The 12,759-nt window shown below is 47.9% G+C and overlaps 1 protein-coding gene across 2 annotated transcripts in view; it reads left to right on the top strand.

The window, feature by feature from the left end:
• CAMKK1 (calcium/calmodulin dependent protein kinase kinase 1) overlaps nucleotides 1-12,759 on the top strand; it is a 93,151-nt gene that overhangs the window by 21,707 nt on the left and 58,685 nt on the right. The gene's annotated exons all lie outside the window — the stretch shown is intronic.

The following is a 12,759-nucleotide window of genomic DNA, read 5'->3' on the forward strand; positions in this document are numbered from 1 at the left end:
ACTTCACAGAGCTCTGGTTGTTTAAAAACAGAGTGACAGTGAAGTTGCCTTGGCCATGGTCAGTGCTCCTCTGTGGAGCAGATCCATGGAGCAGATCCAGTGGTGGCTGCACACAGATCCATCCTTGGGAGCTCAGTTGTTACTGACTTTACTACCATGCTTGCAGTGGGGTGGGAAGGAGTGTTCCCAGGGGCTCAGAAATCCATGTGAAGTGTATAACCTCTCTGGGATTTGTGCTGTCACAGAGCAGAGGGTGAATGATACCTCACCAGTGAATCCCAGCTGGAGCAGGGTGAAATCCTTAGCCTGAAACCAGGGGTTTGTAATTGATGGGTCTTTATAAAGTGTTTTACTCTGGGTGTTTTCCTGCTGCTTCTTTGCTCCCCACAGTCCCCTTTGGATTCAGCTGCCAGGAAGAGCTGCAGCTTTGTGTTAGCAGTTACCTCGAGGGCAGACCTGCCTTGTCCGTGGCTCAGATGCAAACAGCTCAGGGAGTGTTTCCAGGGGTGAGACCATCCTTAAGCCTCTGCAGTGAACTCTCAGAGAAGGAGATTAAGGAAGACAATAAGCTCCTTCTTGCCTGCCTCTCTCTTTGCCTGAGGTACAGCTATTTGTCTGCTGAGAGGATCTGTCTGTCTTTGGTCTCCCTTTTCACCAGTGCCAGAGGCATAAGTTCCAAGTGCCAAGGCATCCTGCTGGTCTATAATCCTCCTGCAGCCTTCGAGTGCATTCTGTGGTGGCCAGAGGAGCTGGAGGTGGCTGGTGAAGTTTTGCTGCCTTGTCAGTGCTTGGGAGAGTGGCTTGGACAGAGGCAGACACACAGAGTGGTTATCCCAGCAGGGAGCAGACAGCTCTCATGACATTATAAGCACAGCAGAAGAGCTGGTAATTTTACTTTGAAGGATGCCTTTGGGTGTGAGAGAGAAGGGACGTGTTTGCCTCAGTGTGAAGTGGATTTGTGGTCGAGCTGCTGTGCATTCTTCTTGCAGGCTGTCGGGTTTTCCTCCCTCCTGGAGACTTCGTTGGTGCACCCGATGTGATCCCTGTGGAGAGCAATAGGTGTTGATGTGCTGGTGGGATGGGAGCTGTGTGGTTAATTTTGTGTGCACACATGTCTGAGGGTGTGTGTAAGTGCATGTGCCATCCTGGGAGCAGCTGGGCTGTGTCACAGCTGAGCTGTCAGTCCAAGGACCTCCATCCAAGCCCTTGGGGGGTGAGTGTCAACCCACCTGCAACTTTACCAGTGTTTGCTGTAATGATGCTGAAAACCAGCTTGTCCTTTGCTAATCTTGTACCTGCTCCTGCAGGCAGCTGTAAGGAGCCTTTGAGGAGGTTTTCAGCCTTTTCATCCTTCTGCATCAATGCTGGCAGCTGCTGCTTCTGCTTCTTGGTAACGTCCAGGTTTTTCTGGGCTGTTTCTTTGTGTCTAAATCTCTTCATCCTCAGGCCAGCTTGTTTTGTGGGTTTTCTTCCCTTCTGCTTCCAGAGGTGGGTGGTTTTCCGTGTTAGTCGATTATTTCAGTGGTGAATTTGAAGTTCTCAGAGGGAAAGAAGATGTAGAAAGGTGGTCAGGAGGCATGGACAGACATGGTCTAACATTTGAGCCAAGGGAGATCACTGCCACACCACTGCAGCACAGCTGTGAAGCCAAGCCTGATGGTGTTTATGGGTTTAGGTCCTGTTATTTGACCTCAGTTTGCATGAGGTTGAGTTGTGGTAACTGGATTTAGTGCAAAGGGATGCAAAGTTTTCCTCAGTGCCAAAGGGAATAATGAAGGCAGAGAGGCCTCAGCTCCATGGAGGAAAGCAGGTGGGTGTTGGCAACCATTAACACCTTTAGTCCAGCACAGGCAAATTGCAGATTTACTCCCAGGCAAGAAATCTCTATTCTTTTACATTTGTTTATGTAAAGGCAGATGCTCACAGGGCTGGTCAGTTAGATGGAAACCCTGGCTGTCTTCTTGGAGTCTGTTGAAAGATTCAGAAAACCTAAAACCTGTGGAAATGCAATACCAAGACACTGGTCATAGTGTGATGCCAGAGGTTTGGTGTGGAACAACTTAAATTGGTTCTTTGAAGTTATTCCACTTACGGGTATAATTTCTGTGCTGTGCTGATTGAACAGAGAGAAGTCAGCAGCCTCAGAAAGGCTGTGCACTGGGCTGTAAAACAGACTGAACAGACTCCTCATTTTGGGGGGTTTGCTGGTGCATTTCTGCTGCTGTGCTTGGGGCTACCCTGACAGAGCCCAGTGGTGTGAGGGGCCTTTGGAGGAGGGACCAGACCTGCTCACTGATGTCCTTGCTGGGATTTTAGGAAGAAGGCAGAGGGACATCTGCCATAGATCTCCTGTTGGATCTCAAGCTAGCATTTCAAAAGTTTCCAAGTATTTGTTGGGGTCTGTTAAGAAGCATTTATAGGAATTCATTCTGCTCCCTAGCGCTGTTTCCCTGCCCGTGGATGTATCCCACAGGATGTTTGTGAAGATGTTTTGTCAGGTGCTCACTTTTCCTCCAGAATGGAGAGAGATTTAAGTACCATAAGTGATTTAACTTAATGCTTTTGCAGCTCCATATAAGAGCTCCTGCAAGAGTAGCAGGAGGATGTTGGGAGCGTGTGGCTGCAGTCCTGGCACCTGCCTGTGCCTGCTGGATCCAGAGCCGGGCTCTGGCATCCTGCTGCCAGGAGCAGGACTGGTGTTTGCCTCTGCAGGGGTGCTGAGCTGCACCAGCACCTGATGCCAGCAGCTGGTACACACTTAACTCTCGTGTTGGCTGAGCTTGGAGGCGTCTCCAAAGTTTCCTTTCAGAGCACTGTAAATGCAGGCTCGCCGTGTGGTTCTGCTCTGCTGTTTCAGCACAGGGTTTCCTGGAGGGGCTCTGTCTGTCTCAGCATGACCAGATCAGCAGCAATTACACTTCAAAATGAGAGCCCCTTCCTGGCCTTGGAGTGCTGCTGCATTAATGTATAAAATGGATAAATGATTTAGGTAATGAAATGACTTGGATATGGCCATGGATTGAATGAGGCTTCCAGAGCCAATGTGCTGACTCATCACATGAGTCACATCTTAGTCACTTTTAGAATAAGTGCTTCTCTTTTGGGTGCTTCCAGAATGGGATGGGTGGAGATGAGCTTAAAATTTCCACCTCTGCCTTTGATAATTTCTTTAATAGCATCTAGATCACGATGGGATGGTTTATCAGACAGAAGAGGAAACAGCTCTATCTTGCAAATCAGGTGCATCCCAGGAGATTTGCCTGAATTCTACAGCACTGCCAGACTTTAATTTTTCTGTTTGCTTCCTGGTCAGGCAGAGTGATCTCATGCTTCAGATCAGACTTCTCAAGCTTTTTTCTCATCTTACTGTATTGAGTCCCTGTTGTCTGCAAGTCTGAGCTTGTTCTCAAACTCCTGTGCCACCAGCAGTACGTGAAAGCATCCCCAGATAGAAGCTGCCCCCTGAAACACTCATCATTACTAGGCAAATAAAACCCTGCTCTTCTCCACTTTAATTTATATGTAATTATATTTTTTCATTATCAAAGTATTGGTAAAGTGAACTTATGATTGGTCAGAAAAATGCATGTGTTTGAGCAAGTGAACAGCATATCTGAGAGCCTGGGGAAACAAGGAAAAATTCCTTTGTAATCCACTGTAAGCTTTAGATAGCAAGTAAACCTTTTGGGTTTTGCTTTTTCTTTCTAATCTTTCGTCTTTCTGATCTCACAGTCATCCTGCAACAAGCAAGAGTGTAGGCAGTTCCTGATCTAACCAGGTTCCTGATGGATCAGTTGAGCTCAGTGGCACAGTGTGATCTCTGTGTCTGACTTGAGCTGTGCAGGGTTTTGCTGGGGCTTTGCTGCTGGCTTAGGCATGGGCTTTGCTAAGCTGGGTGTGGTTAAACTGCTCCAAATGTTGAAAATGGGGAGGCACTGACTGTCAGAAACAAGCCTGAAAGCACGACTCCAGTGCAGGCATTCTGGTTTGTGTCAGAAATGATGCAGTATTGTTATAAAAAATGATGCTGGTGCTAGATATGCTCTTATAAAGGTGTGTTCCATTATAGGAGGAGTACAAAGGCACATGAAATAGCCTGAGGTCAGGAATAAGAAATTTGAGATTCTCTTACTGACCACTGAGGTGCTGTCTGGGTGACCCTGAGCAAGAGTGTCTTTTCCTAATTCCTGTGTAAACGTGTTTTTAGCCCTTGGTGAATAGGCACCATCTGTAAAGCACAGGTAGGTCATGGCAGGTGACAGGTACTATGTAAATGATAATTTCCCTTTGAAATGTGTTAGGCTGCAACTTCAAAAACAGGGAGCTGAAGAATTGGGTTTTATTGTTAAACAGAACTGGTGAAAGGAAAGCCAAAAATAGTTTTCCAATGAGTGTCTTTAGTCAGGTAGTAGAGAATAATTCACAGGCTTGTAGGTTTCTCTATAACTGTCTTTGCTAGATCTCCTGGGTCACAGATGAGGAGGATTTTACCATCAGTTCCTCTCAGAGAATTCAAGTCAGGAGGAATGTATCACTTCCTCAAGAAGTTTTCTAGTTTCTTTTGCCTCTTTTAATTGCAGAAAAAGGATTTTTTTGTGTGTATTCTGAGTTTTAAAATGTAGCTAGTGTAAAAGGCGAAAAAAATTATGTTAATGCATGATGATAATATTATAATAATAATAAAGGCAAGTGTTAATGATTTGGTGGTTTTGCTGCCCAGAAAACCTTCCAGATGAGGTTAGACAAAGCTGCCTCCAAGTGAGTTACCTGTGTGGGTTTATTTGTGCCTCTGCTCTTTGTCTGGTTGATGATTTTGGGTGGTTTTGGCATCCCTTTCCAAATGAGTGTGAGCCTCCCAGACACCAACAAGCAGTGAGGAAGGCATGGAAGGTGACTGTTGTCCTCCTCTCCTCCTGGGAGAGGAGCCCTGGGTCAGCTCCAGAGGAACTGGGCAGCTCTGTCATTCAGACACACGTGGAACACATTCACCCAGACACTCGTGTAGTGTTTCCACATTTTTGAGGCTGAGCTTTTCAGTGCTGTTCACGCTTCAGCATGTGGATGTTATCCCTTCTGATGCCCTGAGACCACAGTTAAAGTTCAAGTGTGTGCTTAAGTGTTTTGCTGGAGCAGAGCCCACGTCTCCATCCCAGAGGAGGAGCAGCATGTTGGGAAACTCAGTGGCTGCACACAGACTAATTGTTCTGAGATGCAACCTGGAAGGTGCTGAGCACCCTGGCTGGCAGCCAGCAAAGCTTTTAAACACACTTTGCTTAGTATTTTTTCACATTGTTTCTGGTCTTGTTCTTTGATTTCTTTTCCCATGGCAACTGGAGAAGGATATCTGAGTAGCCAGAGCAGTGTAATTCCTTTTGCCAGTGATACCCTGACCTGTCCCACAGGGATTTCTCACAGGACATGGGACAGCTGTTGGGATCAGGTATTGCTACCAGTTCCCAAGTCAATTGGCTTCAGAGTTTTCCTTCTGTGCTCTGTTCCTGGGCACAGGGCTGGCCAGGCTGCACAAATGATGCTCAAACTACATTTGTAAACCATATCCCATCTTTCCACGTGTCTTTGCTTGCTATTAAAATGCACAGATCATATTTCCTTTGCCTCCTTTCCTCTTAGACTGTGTTCACCTTTCCCTTCCCTTGGAAATTTTGGCAGCAAACTGCCAAATTCAGGTTTTAATTGGAAGTGGTGTCATCTGCAGTGGAGTCCAGGGCAGGGCTGAGAAGAACCTAAAAATCCTGTGCAGGTTGATGGGTTCTAACAGCTCTTAGGTTTTCAAGGTGCTCTTCTTTAGCTTTGCCTTCTGTGAGCAGGAGGAAAATGCTACAGCCCAGGTTGGGGACTGGGAAGGAGCTTTGTCTCTACAAAGAGATGGCCAGAATTCTGTGTGTGCTGCCATCAATACTGGCTGTGTCTCTTCTGTCTCTGTCTTCAGCTGGGGCAGCTCCTCCTGTAGCTCAGCTGTGCCTCACTGGGGCATGTGAAGCAGGATTAAACCCTGTATTGCTGTCAAAAACTGCCAGGACATCTTGCCAGCATATTTACTCTGTTCTTCTCCTGCACCTGCTGACTTGATGACCAGGAACCTGCCTTTTCCCACTGCTCTTGTGGCTTTGCAGAAATGACAGGGCCTTGAATAATTTCTAACACTTCAGAAAGGGTCCAGCTGGTTGAGTATAATGCACAGTCCTTGTCCTGAGACACAACAGGGGCACTGCTCCAGTGTCCCAGGGGCAACCTGAAAACCCAGCCATGGCAGCCTAGTTTCAGCCCTTTCACTGGGGTGAAATTAGGGTGCCCCAGGGTGGCATTTTCACACTTGTTTTTTAAGTAAAGCTTCACCTGGAAGCTTTTTTTTTTTGGTCCTTTGGTGCTGCAAAGCCTTTTTCATGCTCCGACAAACGCCGAGATTGTCATCAGCCCAAATTTCAGGGATGGCATTGCAGAGGCTCAAAAGAACATCTTTTTCCCCAGCAGCCTTTGCCTGGATAATCTCCAGTCATTGACCTTGGGGCTTTGAAAGTGCATTTTGGCTTAAAGAGCTAAAGCTTAAGGCTTCAAAGGAAGTGGGAAGCCTGCTACCCTTTACATTTCCAGGCAGTGGGGGTTGTGTGTGCACGGACAAGGGTAATTGTAGGGGTGGTGTGCCTGGTTCTGACTCCTGTGGGATCTGTTGCTCATCCCCTGGAGCTGTTCCCTCTGTACAGAGCCTCTCTGCTGCTTCCTTTGATATTGTGCAGGTCAGCTGAGGACATGTTTTCAAGTGCCGGGGTTTCTAAAGATGTGAGGATTATCAGAAGATGGGAGTTATCCATGTGGAAATAGAGCAAATACTTTGAGCTCTGAATTTGAAGACCATTTGTCTTGTTTTACAGAGTTCAGTGCTTTTTGCCTTGCCCTGTGTGGTTCTGTGCTTTGCCTTTTGCCTGTAGGTTGCAGGCTGGCAGAGTTGATGAAGTCCTTCAGCCTGTGGACACTTAGAGATGGGTGCTGGGATCATTTCCCTGGTTAAAACTCTGCAGAGATCACCTTGAGTAGAAATCTCTACCCATGTCTGAACTGCTGGGAAGAAGAAAGCCTACTGTGTTCTGTGCTGTGCACTTTTATTGTAGATTGGCAATCCTGGAACAGGTGGAAAGACTTTTCACTGCAGCTGGCTTACAGAACTTAGCAACTTGATATATCCCCTGAAATACCTGCAGGTCCCTCAAAGGCAGCTGAAAGCTTTCTCCTTGTCTGGGAGAAAGGTAAACCCTCTGAGACTGACATGGATAAATGTGAACTCGTTCTGCCTGGTGGCTTGTTCAGTTTGTTGTGGATGCTTTTTAAACAACACTGACTTCAGTGCTGGTCTGTGCTGTGAGATCTGAGCCTGGCAAAGGTATCTGATGCTGAATTCTTTTGCTGTGTTGATGATCTATAGGTGTCCCTTCCCGGATGCCACTTTGCTCCTCTTAAACTGTACCAGCATTTTCCTGCAGTGATTTGCCTTCTGTCATTGATTTCTTATATATGGTGCAGCACCAGGAAATCTGTGAGCATCTGAGAGGCAGAGTTACCCATGGCAGTCGGTATGAAAGGTGCTAATGGGTGCAGAGGAGGAGGCAGGCAGGACTGAGAAATGTGCTGATGGAATAAATAAACGGGGAAGGAGGAAAGAGGTGGCCTGGAAGCGTGTGGGCTGTCTGCTGGGTGCTGATGTGCAGCTTGGGCTAAGACTCTGCTGCTGAAGCAGCAGCCTGTCTGCACGGTTCCACGTGGCTTCTTCCCTCCTCCTTAATTTATTTAATTGCTAGTGTATATCATGGGCTCTGCTGTGGAGGCAGGATGCAGTCCCACAAGATCAGCTGTTCTGTACACTTGATTTCTGTTCTTCAGGGTGACAGATTGGTGTGTGAGAGCTGGTTTGCCTGGCTGGGAGGCTCCCCTGCTGCTCTTGGAGCCTTTGCTGCAGGCTGGGCTTACCAGCCTTAAAAAGCAGACCTTACCCTAAAACCAGAGGGCAGGTGCCTTGTGCTGTGTGTGTTCACACAAACCTGTGCATGGGCTCATTGCTGTGCCTTCTGGTTTTGGTTCTGTTTCTCTTATATTCCCTTTTCTTTCTCTCCATGCCACAGAGATGCTTTCCATAGCCTTCTTGCTAGTGCCCTGGCCCTGTTTGGATGGGAGGTGTCCTGCCCTGCAGCACAGTCCCCCAGAGGCACTGTGACAACTGCAGTGGCTTCCAGACAGCTTTGATTTGAGTGCCCAGTTCCATTCCTGTGAGATCAGAGGGGATTTGGCCATTGTGGAATATTAGGCTTCACCCTTGCAGACTGATAGGCTGTTCAGGTCCTCTTGGTTTCTTCATTTTTGTTTTCTTCATGTCTGTGTCATCTTCTGTGGCAATTTTGAGGTATCATTATAGCTTGCAGCAGAAGATGGCTCACCTGAGATGAATCCTTTCCCCTTAGCACAACTGAAACCCTTTTTTTTAATTTAACCTGCCATTTATCTTGCCATGGTACAAATTTTTGGTAAGCTATTATTTGCAATGAAGACCCTAAATGTTAAAGCCTCCCTCATTCTGAGTTGGCTATTCTTCTCATTAATCAACAGGGTCTGGCTACTGCCTTGCTTGTTAATATTTTTACAAATAATCTAATCCTTTCAACTTTGATGTAACCTGACATTCTCAGTTACTTTTTGAAGCACCCCCTCACTGGCTGTTTAAATCCACCTCCAGCAAGCTGTGCTCCCTGCCACTGTTGCCCCCTCTCCTGGGAATCATGCTGCCTCTCAGCTCAGCAAGTGACAGCTACCATGACACTTCTTCCTCCTCCTCCTCCTCTTCCCTGCTCAGCTTCAGCCCCAGGATTCTGCTCCCTTCATGCAGAGATTCTGCACTGACCCTCCTCAGGACCTCTCTGTGAGCTGATGTTGTCTGTGCCCACCTGTGCAACCTCAAGCTGTGGCACCACGTACTCTTACAGGTGGTGGCCAAGAAGGCTGCTTTTCCACTGGATTTATGGGGCTTAGCTTTCCCTGTGCATTGTGCACGTTGCATTTGGGGTGTTTCCTGAACTCTTGATGGGTGCTGAAGAGGAGGTTGGGGTAGGCAGGCTCTGAGGTCTGAGTCAGTGTCTGCTGAGAGCAGCTTTGGAATCAGGGTCTCCTGAGTTTTTGCTCTCCTCTGACACCAAACTGAGTAGTGGTTCAGATGTTGTCCAGGCTGTGTGTGCACATTAACATGCCCAATTCCCTCATATTGCTTCCCCTAGGGTGTCTTGGAGGTAAGGCAAACCATCCAGTAAGACCAGGCTCGGTGCTCTGTGCCCACACCAACCTCCCCCATCCTCCCACCCCTCACTGCTGCAGTGTCAGGAGCTGACACCAGGCTGGCACAGTGGCCAAGGGGCCTTCCCCTGCAAGGCTTTTGTGTCCCTTGCCACAAGGGCAAATGGGATTTGTTATAATCCGAGCTCAGGTTGTCTGCAGAGTTGGTGTGGAGTTGGGTGTTGGGATGTGCTGGTTTGTGGTCTCTTCTGGGCTGTGGCAGAGCTGGTGAGTCACAGCACTTCGCATCACTGCGAGCAAAACCTGTGGGATATGTGGGCTGAGTGGCTCTCATTGACCATTCCCTGTGCTTTCCCAGCTGTAATTTGCAAAATAAAACCACCTCTGATGCTCATAGAGTGATAAACAGCTTTAAAAGATTAAAGCAGAAGCAAATATAGTCCAGTATCAGGGGCTGATGCCCACAAGTCTTGCTGAACTTCTGCTATAAAACACAGCAGCCACACCTGATGTACCAAAGTTGTTTGTAGTCAGGGCTTGAGTACAAAGGAGCACAGCTCCAATTCTTTGGTGTTGTCCCCACTGAAGACATGGTTAGAATGTGCCAACAGAGCTTTACCCAGTCAGATAATGCTCTCTCAGGGCTCCTGTTCCAGCAGTGGTATCTGGAGTCTTTATTGTTAATATTGCTCTTGCTTAGACAGACTTGGCACTCAGTCTGTCCAAACACTCCTCAGTGTTTTCTTGTTGCAGGAATTTCCTTAAGTAGAAACTTTTTTTCTTCAGAGTAATTTTTGGTTGATTATTGCTTATATATGCAATTAGTGTAATTGCATCTGATTATGCAAATGTATTTAATCGTCTAATTAGAACACGGAGGGATGAAATATAATGCAGTTGGGAAATCTTTTGTGAAACTTTGCACAAGGTGGTTGTTATTTCTCGTGCTGTAGGCTGGTAGAATGGAGATTTTGGTTCAGCATGCTGACTAGTTTCAAAACATGTTTAAAATATGCTGTTAATTGCTCTTAAAACTGGTTACATGGCCTTTGTGGTGTGAAGGGCTGTAACTTATATTCTTACCATGAGAATACCAGAAGCTGGCAGCTGAGTTCAGCCCCTCTGTCTCACATCTGCATCCACACCTTACACCCAGAGGCATGAAAGCATCGGTCTTTCATGAGATGCAAACCCCAGATTCTGCCTTCAGATGGGGTCTGTCATGGGAAAGAGAGGGAGACCAGGAGAAGCACAGAGTGCTGCACCATGGGCTGCTCGTTGTCTGTAGCTCTGGGGCTGAACTGGCCCTAAAATAATCCCTTTGGGAAGCACCCTGTCCTGGGAGGGACTAAGAAGGAGGAGGTAGAATGATGCATTTTCCAGACTGTGGTAGGGAGAAAAATCTGGCAGGAGCGGGGTCTGAACCTGCTCTTCAAATTTCTCACCCAGTGCTTGAATTGCAAAAACTGCTGCTCTTTGTTGTTCAGTGGTTACTGTTAAAGCTGTGCAAGGAGCTTCACAGAAGCTTTTAGATCTAATTTTCAGCTGTGGCACAACAGCCAGGCTCACAGCCAAGAGCTGTGGAGAGAAGAAGGAAAGGGACTGGGATGATTACAGCAGGACTGAGAGATTTTTCAGCAAGACGTGTTTGTGCTCTGAAACAAGAGCCTTATGAGCTGCAGGACAAAGCAAATGTATGGAGTGTGTGTGCAAAAAGCACCAACAGTATATTCTTATTCATTATTTGGATTGTGTTAATGACTTCTGCTTTTAGTCAGGAATTAGTACCAAAAGTGATTACTGCCCAGGGAGAACACATCCCACGTGGCCAGTGTGGTGGTGTACACCTGCCTGGATTAGCTCTGCAAGGGCTGCAGGGATTTGCTTCTTTTCAGCTTCACAGAGCTGCAACTTCTTGTCATCCTTTGCCTCTTGGTTTGGGCTGCTTTTCAACCAGTGATGTCTGAAAGTGGTTTTCACACATGCCAAGAAGCTCCTGTGCTTCTCCTCACAGCAGCAGTGTGAGTGGAGATGGGCAAGAGGCAATCTCATCCTCAGGTGCCCTGCTTGGTGTGCCAGGGGCTGGCAGAGCTGGAATGAAGGCCAACATAAAATCATACAATCATAGAATGTTAAGGGGTTGGAATGGACCTTAAAGATCAGCCAGTCTCAACCCCCCTGCCATGGGCAGGGACACCTCCCACTAGACCAGGTTGCTCCAAGCCTTATCCAGCCTGGCTTTGAACACTGCCAGGGTTGAGGTATCCACAACAGCCCCCTTGGGCAACCTGTTTTTAGTGTTTAACCACGTTAACATGCTCTGAATTGAATTGCTGCAGGAAAAAGAAACCCTCTGGCTGCTCTCCCACCACAGCAATGAGACCCATAAGGGTCTCATCTGAAGATCCATGTGTTGCAAACCACTTGTGGGGTTCGAGGCAGCTCAGATGTTGCTCCAGTGCGTGGCTGTGGGACCAAGTCTCCCTTAAGCTTCTCCAGACCAAAGATGTTGGAATGAGCTGGCTGGACTTCGGACAAGTACCTCCTCTATGTGTAAAAAGGTGGTGGGGTTGGGATGGAGTGTGTGGAATTACTTCCCTCATATTGGGGTAACAGAGTAGCACTGAGTGCTTGGGGAAGTCCTGCAGAACAGGGAGCACAGGAGAGACTCCAGGAGGGAAACACTCCTAGGCTGTAGTGCTCGGTGTGGGGAGACAGCTCAGGCTCTGGAAGGGACTTGCTGACCTAATATTTCTAAAATGTCATTCGAGGAGCTGTCCAGGACTTGTCAGCCCAGCCCAGGACACGCTGCTTCTCTCCTTAAAGGGAGTTTGTGCTGCCAGTTGACAGCAGTCAGAGCAGATTCTTCACTGTGGCTCTGCTGCTGGGGGCAACATCTGAAGGGCACACACACAGGGTGATCCAGGACAGGGCTGGATGTGCTGCCAGCTCTGCCCCAGGCAGGAGGGAGTTCCTGGTGGGGGGATCTCACCTGAGCTGGTGGATGCTGGTGATGGAGGTGACATCCCCTCTGCAGACAGCCTGTCCTGGTACATGGATCTCTGCACTGTTCAGAAAACTTGGCCTGATTCCTGACCTTGACAGTGTGTAGTAAAGCACAGACTAAATCCTGCTGTGATCTTTGGGACCTCTCCCTTGTGAGAGTGCCAGTGGGTCTGGTGTGGTCAAGAGGCACCTAATGGATGTGCCTGCAGGCAGGGTTTCAGTGTGACAACCCTGCCAGTCCCCAGGCTGGTACAGAGGATGCCAGCCATGAGCATTTGGAGTCTCTGGCACTGAGCAGCAGCAGAGTCGCTGCCTGAATGCTTTCTGTGCAAATTGGAGTTATTGTTCACTGTGATTGTTTTACTGCAACAGCCCTTGGTGCCTCAGAACAGGGCAGATGTGTTCTCAGGGACACAGAGGGGAAGCAGGATGAGGTGGGCTGCGGGCAGCATCCCTCTCTTA

Source organism: Pseudopipra pipra, chromosome 21 (assembly GCF_036250125.1).
Source record: "Pseudopipra pipra isolate bDixPip1 chromosome 21, bDixPip1.hap1, whole genome shotgun sequence".
In the NCBI taxonomy this organism is placed as follows: Eukaryota; Metazoa; Chordata; class Aves; order Passeriformes; family Pipridae; genus Pseudopipra; species Pseudopipra pipra.